Here is a 10,419-nt window from a genome sequence, read left to right on the forward strand (position 1 = left end):
GGTTTCCCATTGGGGCATCCGAACGGCAACTGTGATAACAGGATGCTGAACCAGTTGGGAGAGCCAGGCTCTGTTTATGTTTGTACTGTAGCAAGGGACGCGAGTGGTGCTGTGGGTTAAACCACAGAGCCTAGGACTTGCCGATCAGAAGGTTGGCGGTTTGAATCCCCACGATGGGATGGGGTGAGCTCACAACCTCACTAGGGAGACCGTTCCTCTGTCGATCAACTCTTACTGTCAGAAAGCTTTTCCTGAGGTTTAGTTGGAATCTCCTTTCTTGTAACTTGAAGCCACGGGTTTGAGTCCTACCCTCCAGAGCAGGAGAAAACAAGTTTGTTCCCTCTTCCGTGTGACAGCCCTTGAGATATTTGAAGATGGTTAAAGGTAAAGGGACGCAGGTGGCATTGTGGTCTAAACCACAGAGCCTAGGGCTTGCTGATTGGAAGGTCGGCGGTTCGAATCCCCGCGACGGGGTGAGCTCCCATTGCTCTGTCCCAGCTCCTGCCAACCTAGCAGTTCGAAAGCACCTCAAAGTGCAAGTAGATAAATAGGTACCGCTCCAGTGGGAAGATAAATGGCGTTTCCATGCGCTGCTCTGGTTCGCCAGAAGCGGCTTAGTCATGCTGGCCACATGACCCGGAAGCTGTACGCCAGCTCCCTCGGCCAATAAAGCGAGATGAGCGCCGCAACCCCAGAGTCGGTCACGACTGGACCTAATGGTCAGGGGTCCCTTTACCTTTTTACCACTGTAGCACTAAAACTCACAAGCATCCAATGAAGCTGGATGTTGCGAGACCCAGGATGGGCAAAAGAAAGATGGGAATGTACCAAGTATTCTTTAAATGCTTCCACACATTTTAAGAAAATGTGGTTCTAGATTGCGCTGGAACCTTTTGCCTCCATATGCTAGATTTCTACCTGCAGATGTGTATGCTTAATGGAAAATATTTCAAGGATGTGTTCCCGCATGTCTGAATCGGTCCTGCTGCAGAAAAGCAGTATCAGCTAATTCTGTTGGACATGTGGCTTAGCTCTTAGACTTTTAAATCTGCTTCTGTTTAAGCACGTTAATGAACAGCAATACTTCAGAAAGGCATTTAAAACAAGCACAACCCCAAATTCCAACTCCACACCTGCAAAGAAAGGAAAAGGACACGCCTTTAAAAACATTCAGTGTTTTTATTCTTATCTTCATCACAGCCTTAAATATCAAAGGAGAGCTGCAGCAGGCTGGAGCAACACGGCATATACAAAGAACCGGGAGGGCTTTAAAAAAGATTTCACAATAAAAATCAGTGCAGAGTTAGGCTTACTTTGAGAGAGGAAAGGCAGGCATTGAGAACTGGCAGGGGGAGAAATGCACAAACGGCAAAGAGAAAGAGGAAATAGACAAAACAAATGTACAAACCTAGTTTGTGCTTAACACCAGGCAATGGCTTGTTTGGCAAACCATGGTTTGTCTCACAGATGATTAAACAAACCACAGTGGTCCAAACTTTGCTTTGTTTCCTTGCTGCTCTTGCTTTGTTCCTTAGTAGCTTGGCAAGCTTCTAGGGCGATGTGGTGAAAACAAGCTATGGTTAATGAGGGGAGGCCTGGTTGACTCATAACATCACCCTGTAGTTAAAACAAACCAAGGTTCATCAGTCAACAACAAACCATGGTTTGCCAACAGTGAATGAAGCACAGTGAAACCGTTGGGCAGGGCTGAAGCACAACACTTAAGCCATGGTTTCACCAGCGGTTTAATAAATCATGGCTTTGCATTACGGGCAATCAAAGCCATTTGCCGGATCAGGGGTTTTTTTTTTGCACTTTTGCCAAACACATATCCCCGAGCTGGAGGAGAAGGAGACACAGAAAAGAGAAAACTCAAATCAAAGAAAGTTGGGGCTTTTTTAGTTTACTCAACGCAGAACATGATGAAGAGGAGACATGATAGAGGCTTACAAAATCATGGATGTTGGTGAGGGAGACAAATATCCCTGCCCTGGAGAAGATACCCTGTGAAAGTAATTAGCAGTAAGTACAGGACAAACAAAAGAAAATGTGGTTCGAGTCAAGGCATGAACAGCTTGTGGAATTGACTTCTGCAAAAATGCAGTGATGACTGCTAGCATCGATGCCTCCCCCCCTTTTTTTTAAGGATTGAGAAATTTGTGTGGGACAGGCGGCTATCAGCAGCAACAGTTAAGAACAGAGCTTCCACATTCGGGAGCAGAATACCTGTGACGAAGGGCCTGAAAACAGGAAGTGGATATGCTCACCATCCTAACCTGGCTGCTTGTGAGCCTGCAAAAGGCCTTGGCAGAAGCAGAAAGCTTGCACAATAAAGAGACTGAAACCCAACAATGCAATTATTGCATCCTTAGGCTGTGTACACATCGCCAGCATTAGGAAGAACTATACCTGACAATGAGAGCTGTTCTACAGTAGAATGGGCAACCTCGGAAGATGCTGGACTGTCCTTTATGGGAGATTTTTAAACAAAGGTTGGGTGGCCATCTGTCAGGGATTCTTTAGCTGTGATCCCTGCATTGCAGCAGGGGGTTGGTCTAGATGACCCCAGGGGTCCCTTCCAACTATGTTTCTATGATAAAATCACAGCCCAGTCATTATTTTCTTAATAAGGACCAAAGCTGAGTTTTGTAAACTCATAATAATAATAATAATAATAATAATAATATGTTGTTATTTGTACCCTGCCCATCTGACTGGGTTACCCCAGCCGTTCTGGGCAGCTTCCAACGTATATGAAATGCACAAAATGTTTAACATTTTAAAACTTCCCAATAGAGATGGATTGTGGCTAACACTCTGCGAACAGCGCTTCCAGAACCAGTGGTGGAAGAACACTGGGCGTAGTTCAAAGTGTGTACACAGCCTTAGCTTACACATTTCACCCTCCCCCAAGGAAACCTCGGGAGCAGGCTTGCGCCGTTAAGCGCTTAATTGCAAAAGGGACCAAAAACCCTATTTGCCAAAACTTCTCTTCTTTGTAAATGTCCCTCCTCCTCGCCTCCGTGCAGCCGTTCCATTTACTGGCAAGTTTCTTTCTTCGCTCAGAGGCTTTTCTGCAGAGCTGCAGTAAAAAGAGTTTCTCACACGGCTCACCACAGACCCGTTTTTTAAGGGCAGAGGAGGACAAAAGGCCAACCGTTTGCTTCTTGGCGCCGGGAGCCGAGATTCCGCGCCAGTTTTGCTCGAGAAGAAAAGCCCCAGCTTAATCACATATGGGGTTTAATACACTCGTACGTGCAAAGCTCTTGTGGAAACCTCGCAGAGAAAAAAAGAGAGAGAGAATCTCTGCCTGGAATGAGAGGACTCAAGAAACAGTATACGTATATATATAGATATTTAAAGAGAAGGAAGGAAAACTTAAGATTTTATTGGGTGGTTTGCATAGTGTTTTTCTTTTTTTAAAAAAAGCTGGCTTTGTAGCATCCACAGAACTTTCGGAAAAGCAGGAAAGCAAACATCAGCAACAGGTAGTCAGAACTCTTCGCTGTCCCGCGTGGATATTTTTCGGAAGGACAAGGCCATAGATTTCGTAGCTCTGAGGGTGGAAGGCGCACAGAGCACTGTCTTGTCCGCACAGACATTTGTCCCCATCTAAGACTGCCTGCATAAAGCGGCACAGGAGGGAATCACACGAAAGGGAACGCGTACAGGGGACAGGGCGTGTTGCAGTGCATGCGTTGCTCGGCTTTTGGGATGCGGCGTTTTGAATTGTTTCTCCCACGTGCAGGAGTCATGCACAGATGCATCGCGCCCAGAGTCCAGCCACGCCACTCATGCAGGGTGCGGGCTTGGAATCGGGGTGGCTGCCCAATTTCCCCACTTCCTGGGAGCGCCACAAGCTTGATGCTCCCCCCTTCTTTCCTGCAGCCCCCCCACCCCACCCCAAAGATTGACTCCTCCATCCTGCTTTCGGATTGGCTAGGACTCCTACTTAAGCTCTTCCAAGGGGCAGCTGAATATATCTTGCCTATCTTGGGTCAAGAGCGGACCCTCCTGGTTGCAGCCAACTAAATGCTACTCAGAGTAAATGCACTGAAATCAAGGGGCTGACCCAAGAAAAGCTTGCTGGATCAGGCCAATGGCCCTACTAGTCCAGCATCCTGATCTCATGGCGGCCAACCAGATTCCCATTATTAGGGTTGCCATATTTCAAAAAGTGAAAATCCAGGCACCTTCCGCCCCCAATTGAAATCAGTTTTGGATTCAAGCACAACTGGGCTTCAGAAGCATTGCTGGGCATAGTAGCCATAGTAGTTATCGATAGCCTTCTCCGCCATGAATTTGCCCAGTTCTCTTTTAAAGGCATCCAATCTGGTGGATGTAAGTTAGCAATGACCCTTGGTTTAAATAGGTCTACTCTGAGCTGGATTTAGTTGGGACACAATCCTCTTTGGGGATTTGCCTCCCATCCTTTCCGGCCTTCTTCCCCCTCACCCTTGATCTCCCTTGACACATATTTCAGCTTTTGCCTACTTTAATTACAAGTAAGCCGCCACCGATCCACCCCAGCTGTGGGTCCACACCAAGAAGGGTTGCTGTATTGGACTAGCCATGCATCTTAAGGGGTAGCCGTTGAAGCCCTTATAAAGCTGACGCCACAATACATTTGCTTGTTGCTAAAAGGACGTGCTGTTGTTTTAGCTACCACGGACTAGCGTAGCTAACCCCACCTGGAGTTGTTTTTTAACAGTTGTTAGCTCGGACCACACATACACACACAACACACACAAAATAAATAGGAGAAATGGAATGGAATACGACCGACGGGCCTCTCCCCCTCCTCCAATCTGGAATGAAATCTCTGGAACTGTAATGAAAACTGGGAGATTCTGCACTCTGCCACCCCCCGAGTTTATGAGGGCATGAAGAAACCAAATGTTGAAATAAAAAGCAATGATTAGAGAAAGGACCCATTTTATATGTCTTGGGAAGAAAAGAGAAAATGTTTAATCTGTGGTTCTTGGGAATGCACCCTTCCCCCTAAATTTCAGGGTCTAAATCAAGCCCCAAACCAGAACATTCCTCACCACTTTGAGTCTTCCTTTGATCACCATGGTTGCTTGAACGTTACAAAGATGGTGAAAGGGTTCGGTGATCCCCACAGGATTGAGGAAGCAACTCTGAAGGGCTGAGAGGACTTGGTGCTAGTGGGAACTGAATCAGAGAGAGAGATTTCCCCCCAGTAAGTCAACCTGGACTGGAAGAAGGTGACCGTTCTGGACACCACATTTAAGAAGGATATTGACAAGCTGGAACGTGTGCAAAGGAGAGCAACCAAGATGATCAAGGGTCTGGAAACCAAGCCTAATGATGAACAGTTGAGGGGGATGTTTAGCCTGAAGAAGAGAAGACTAAGAAGTGAGATGATGGCTGTCTTCCAGTATTTGAAGGGCCATCACATGGAAGATGGAGCAAGCTTCTTTTGTACTGCTCCAGAGGGGGTGGACCTGAGCAAATGGATCCAAAGGAAAAGAGATTCTGACTAAACTCGAGCTTTCTGATTGTAAGAGCTGTTTGACAGTGGAATGGACTTTCTCAGAAGGTGGTGGACACTCCTTCATTGGAGGTCAATAAGCAGAGGTTGGATCCAGGCCACTTGGTCTCAGCGGCTCAAGGGATGGAGCTGCCCTGTGTACATTTGAGCATTCTCTGCCACTAGTTAATTTCATTTAATTAGCCAGAACGGCAAGGAACGACGGCACTTTCCTGACTGGCGTGTTTACCGACAAACATGCCACTCCTGCCATATAATTGGTGGGGAGAGAAGTGATGAGGCTGTCTGCATTCGGCAGCAAAGATCCCTTTCGGATAATTTGCAATATTGCGGGAGGGGGTTGGGGGCAGAGGTGCGAGCTAGCGGCACTCACTGCAACCTCAGTCTCAAAGCTGAAGAACTGGTAGCTGTCATTCTGCACAGCCGCTGCTAAGAGAGTATTGCATTCATTGCCTGATGCTCACGCCAATAAAACAGGCTAAGGAATTTAGGGAGCTGCTAAGCCATGGGGGCCAATCTGTACCAGTACTGTCTGCACTGACTGGCAGCAGCTCTCCAGAGTTGCAGGGCAGGGCATATTCCCAGCCCTGCCTGGAGATGCCACACAAAGTGTGTGTTCTGCCACTCAGCTGCGGCCCTTCCCCTAAAAATAAAGCAAGTTTCTAGTCCTCATGGCTCTGAACACTGACACGGGGAAATAGAAAGCTGCTACATATACAGAGAGTCAGGCCCTTGGTCTGTCTGGCACATTATTATCTGCATTGAATGTCAGCAGCAATCCAGGATTTGGGGCACAGAGCCCTTTCCCAGCCCTAGCAGGAGATGCCATCAGGATTTGAACACAAGACTTTATCCATGAAAACCAGATGCTTTGCCACTGAGCTGCAAGACCCGCCATCAACACAATGGAAAGGATTGAGGGGGAAGCCATCAAGAGATGATCAATGCTCCAGAAGGCTGAAATCTCCTGAGGAATGTCTGGATATCGCATGTGCTGAGAAGATGGAAGGGACCCAGAGGGCCATCTAGACCAACCCCTGCTATGCAGAAGGAGATGACAGCGAAGACCACGCTGGCTTTTTTCAAATATTTAAAAAGGACGAAAGAAAGAAAGGAAGATTGCTCATCCTGGATTCTGGGAATCAGGTTTTCTTCCCTCCCACCCACCCACCCCAAAAAAGCAATTGTGTTTAAATGACAAGAAGCTTAAGAACTTAATGCTCAGGAATGAAGGCCAATGCGAAGGATGTGACGGAATCTCTTTATTTGGCGGCTTTTCAAAGATGATTGGGATGCTTTCGGTAGATCGGCTATCCTGCTTCTGAGGACAAATCTGGACAGCCCACTGGCTCCACTCCAAGCATTCAGTCGTAAATCCGCTAACATGTCCAACCAGATTTTGCTGGTCAAAAAAGATAAGAGAGGTGTTTTGCATTTTTTTGCACCCACTTTGATTCAGTATGACAGTCACAGTGCTCACAAGGGGAGCTGAGGAGATCAGCAGTACCTTAAGACTTCATTCAACAGACCTACTGAAATCAATGCACACGGCTACAGTAACTTGGGCCCATTTCTTTGCAGAAGCAAAGAAAGCTGATGCTATTCTGGGCTGCATCAACAGAAATGTAGCGTCCAGATCAGAGGAAGTAATAGTACCACTAGATTCTGCCTTGGTCAGGCCACACCTGGAATACTGTGTCCACATGGCTGACACATGGAAGACGGAGCAAGCTTGTTTGTTCCTGCTCTGGAGGGTAGGACTTGAACCAGTGGATTCAAGTTACAAGAAAGGAGATTCTGACCAAATTAGTTCTTCCTAATATTTCCTAAACGAACTTTCTCAAGTAAAAAATAAATTGAATAAGTTTCTGAAGGAAAGAGCTGTTCATCAGTGGAATCCCCTCGGAAGGCTGTGGTGGTTTTTAAGCAGAGGTTGGATCCATGTCAGGGATTACTGAACTGTGATTCCTGCGTTGTAGCAAGGGGTTGGACTAGATGACCCTCAGGGTCCCTTCCAACTCACCAGTTCTATGATTAATGCATACACAACCTCAGACGGCCAGGATCGACACACCCAGGACTGCAGATAAGGGGGAAGGCCAGCTGGTGGATGCTGGTTGAAGACAGACCAGGACATCAGCAAAGCAGTGTCCTGTGTGCCCTGATGGAGCAGTTTCCACTGCTTGGCCATGTGGGGATTCCACCCCACGAGTCTGAAGGGACAGCGCTGCCGGGAGAGTAATAAAGCCTCCTCTTATCTAATTACGCAAAGCAGAGAAAGCTGAGCTGGTCTGGTTACCAAGAGCAAGATGAGGACACGTGAGATAAGGGTCTGTGGCTGGTGTCAGTTTCCCAGGCTCAGTTCTCTGGCATCATTGAGGAGGAGGGCCACCTGGTCTGGTGCAAGGTTGGTCCCTAACAGAAGGAGGTGAGAAGAGCCTGCTGGATCAGGCCAATGGCCCATCCAGCCCAGCATCCCCTTCTCACAGTGGCCAACCAGTTGGGAAACCCACAAGCAGGATTTGAGCATAAGAGCCCTCTCTCCTCCTGCAGTTTCCAGAAACTGGTATTGAGAAGCCTTGGTACTGAGAGCATAGCCAATTGCGGCTAGTAGTAATCAACAGTTTTGAATTCTGGTGCTGGAGGAGACTCTGGCGAGTCCCACGGACTGCAAGAAGATCAAACCTCTCCATTCTGAAGGAAATCAGCCCTGAGCGCTCACTGGAAGGACAGATCCTGAAGCTGAGGCTCCAAGACTTTGGCCACCTCATGAGAAGAGAAGACTCCCTGGAAAAGACCCTGATGCTGGGAAAGATGGAGGGCACAAGGAGAAGGGGACGACAGAGGACGAGATGGTGGGACAGTGTTCTCGAAGCTACCAGCATGAGATTGACCAAACCATAGCTGTCAACGTTTCCCTTTTTTTAAGGGAAATTCCCTTATTCCGAATAGGATTCCTTGCAAGAAAAGGGAAAAGTTGACAGCTATGGACCAAACTGCGGGAGGCAGTGGAAGACAGGAGTGCCTGGTGTGCTCTGGTCCATGGGGTCACAAAGAGTCAGATACGACTAAACGACTAAACAACAACAACAGTCATTAACAGCCCTCTCCTCCTCTATGAATTTGTCGAATCCTATCTGAAAAAGCCACCCAACACCTTTCTGCACCACTAGAGAATTCACCTACCCACTTCCCACCCTGAGTATATGCTTCTCCAGGTCACTTCCACTATTCTGAAATCGACCCACCCAAGCAAAGATCGTGTCAGGCAGTGAGCTGGGTGGACATGGGATCATGAAGGATAGGAACCGTAGAGTTGGAAGGTGTCCCCAAGCACAATCTAGTCCTGGCATCCCCAACCTTCAGCCCTACAGATGTTTTGGACTACAGTTCCCATCATCCCTGACCACTGGTCCTGTTAGCTAGGGATCATGGGAGTTGTAGGCCAAAACATCTGGAGGGGTGCAGGTTGGGGATGCCTGATCTAGTCCAACCCTCTGCAATGCAGGAACCACAGCTCAGGAATCCCTGACACGATGGCCATTCAACCTCTGCTTAAAAACCTCCAATGAAAGAGAGCTCACTGCCTTCTGCAGGAGTCTGTTCCACTGTCAAACAGCTCAGTCAGGAAGTTCTTCCTAATGTTGAGTCAGACTCTCCTTGCTTGTCATTTGGATCCATTGGTTATGGTCCTCCCCTCCGGGGCAGCCGAAGACAAGTTTGTTCCACCTTCCATTGCAACTGTCCTTTAGAAGATGGCTATGCTACCATCCCTCTTGTCAATGAAAAGAGCCTTCCATTGCAATCTAGTACCAGGCTGTCTGCAAGAGGAAACAGACTTGCTGTTTATGCCAGTCCCATGGCCCTTCAATCAACCTGTCTGCTGGTTTTCTGAGAGCAGAAAGGCTGTAGTTCAGTGGCAGAGTGGCACAAGGTCACAGGTTCAATCCCCAAGGGCATCTTCAGATTGGGCTGGGAGAGAACCCTCTCTGAAATCCTGGAAAGCCACTGCTAGTACGTGTAAACAATACTCAGCTAGATGGAACAATTGTCTGAAATAAAGCAGCTTCCTAGGTTCCAGAAGGGCTAAGGGAACAAGGGCTCCAGGCCTGGTGGACCCTTGACTATTTGCATAGCCTTGACCATGGTGGCCCCAGTGAGGAAGCCCATTTAGAAGCAAACTGGGTTTGCAATCCATTGAGCAGTAGAGAGAGAGGGCCCCAACGAACTGAGACCTACTCTTGAGCTCCTTCGTATCTGTTTTGCACCAGTATCACTGAAGGGAAGACAAAGCAAAGAGGAAACAAAACTCTCTGCTCTTGGAAGAGAGGAGAGAGGACTTGGTGTTGGTTACCAGGAATGATTGGGGCCCTTTTGCACATTGCATTTGCAAAGATACGGGCGATGAAACATATCCTTGAAGCCACGCAAGAAACTAACATCATGAGAAGGGCAGAATCTGCCTACAGGCCTCTTGCAACGTGAGAACTCTGATGAAGGATCCCAGATCTCGTGAGTCACAGCTTTTCTTGCAAACTGAGTCACGTGCTTTGCTAACTCGTGAGCTGCATTTGACTGTACAAAGCAGCTTTTAGGAAGGCTGCGTGGGATGTCCGTATGAACAGGCCAATTGGCGACATCAATGTGTGTTGTTGTTGTTTAGCATGACTCATGAATGTGTACCCAAAAACTCCATTGCCGGTCATGTAGAACTTAAAAGACAACCAGAATTCCACCAGAGAGCAAGAACAGTCAGATAAAAGTTTTAAGAACTGGGGTGCAATTCAATCTGACGTTGTGCTCAAGCACAGAACTGAATTGATTTGGTTTGGAAACATCAGGGAAACTTAGATGATTTGTCTGCATAGTTTAAGGCCACCTTTGTGGCAGGGTTTTGGGCGCAG

This window comes from Podarcis liolepis (assembly GCF_965112155.1).
Source record: "Podarcis liolepis genome assembly, chromosome: 15".
Taxonomy (NCBI): Eukaryota; Metazoa; Chordata; class Lepidosauria; order Squamata; family Lacertidae; genus Podarcis; species Podarcis liolepis.